Genomic DNA, 1,631 nt, shown 5'->3' with positions numbered 1-1,631 from the left:
TCCAGGTGTCCCTGTGGTGGATTAAGACATGTCCAGGTGTCCCTGTGGTGGATTAAGACATGTCCAGGTGTCCCTGTGGTGGATTAAGACATGTCCAGGTGTCCCTGTGGTGGATTAAGACATGTCCAGGTGTCCCTGTGGTGGATTAAGACATGTCCAGATGTCCCTGTGCTGGATTGAGACATGTCCAGATGTCCCTGTGGTGGATTAAGAACTGTCCAGGTGTCCCTGTGGTGGATTAAGAACTGTCCAGGTGTCCCTGTGGTGGATTAAGAACTGTCCAGGTGTTCCTGTGGTGGGCTGAGACATGTCCAGATGTCCCTGTGTGGATTGAGACATGTCCAGGGGTACCTGTGGTGGATTAAGAACTGTCCAGGTGTCCCTGTGGTGGATTAAGACCTGTACAGATGTCCCTGTGGTGGACTGAGACAGGTCCAGGTGTCCCTGTGGTGGATCGAGACATGTCCAGGGGTACCTGTGGTGGATTAAGAACTGTCCAGGTGTCCCTGTGATGGATTAAGAACTGTCCAGGGGTCTCTGTGGTGGATTAAGACCTGTGCAGATGTCCCTGTGTGGATTGAGACAGGTCCAGGTGTCCCTGTGGTGGATTAACAACTGTCCAGATGTCCCTGTGTCGATTACGACATGTCCAGGTGTCCCTGTGTGGATTAAGACATGTCCAGGTGTCCCTGTGGTGGACTGAGACATGTCCAGATGTCCCTGTGGTGGATTGAGACAGGTCCAGGTGTCCCTGTGTGGATTAAGACATGTCCAGGTCTCCCTGTGGTTGACTGAGACATGTCCAGGTGTCCCTGTCGTGGATTAAGACCTGTCCAGGTGTCCCTGTGGTGGATTACGAACTGTCCAGGTCTCCCTGTGGTGGATTAAGAACTGTCCAGGTGTCCCTGTGGAGATTAAGAACTGTCCAGGTGTCCCTGTGGGGATTGAGACATGTCCATGTGTCCCTGTGGTGGATTAAGACATGTCCAGATGTCCCTGTGGTGGATTAAGAACTGTCCGGGGGTCCCAGTGGTGGATTAAGACCTCACCAGGGGTCCCTGTGGTGGATTAAGAACTGTCCAGGTGTCCATGTGGTGGATTAAGACCTCACCAGGGGTCCCTGTGGTGGATTAAGAACTGTCCAGGTGTCCCTATGGTGGATTAAGACCTCACCAGGGATCCCTGTGGTAGAGTAAGACCTGTTCAGATGTCCCTGTGGTGGATTAAGAACTGTCCAGGGGTCCCTGTGGTGGATTAAGACCTCACCAGGGGTCCCTGTGATGGATTGAGACCTGTGCAGATGTCCCTGTGTGGACTGAGACAGGTCCAGGTGTCCCTGTGGTGGATTAAGAACTGTCCAGATGTCCCTGTGTGGATTACGACATGTCCAGGTGTCCCTGTGGTAGAGTAAGACCTGTTCAGATGTCCCTGTGATGGATTAAGAACTGTCCAGGGGTCCCTGTGGTGGATTAAGACCTGTGCAGATGTCCCTGTGGTGGACTGAGACATGTCCAGGTGTCCCTGTGGTGGATTAAGAACTGTCCAGGGGTCCCTGTGGTGGATTAAGACCTGTGCAGATGTCCCTGTGGTGGACTGAGACATGTCCAGGTGTCCCTGTGGTGGATTAAGAA

This window comes from Austrofundulus limnaeus, unplaced genomic scaffold (assembly GCF_001266775.1).
Source record: "Austrofundulus limnaeus strain Quisiro unplaced genomic scaffold, Austrofundulus_limnaeus-1.0 Scaffold2720, whole genome shotgun sequence".
Classification (NCBI taxonomy): Eukaryota; Metazoa; Chordata; class Actinopteri; order Cyprinodontiformes; family Rivulidae; genus Austrofundulus; species Austrofundulus limnaeus.
Note: the sequence above shows the minus strand (reverse complement) of the source record.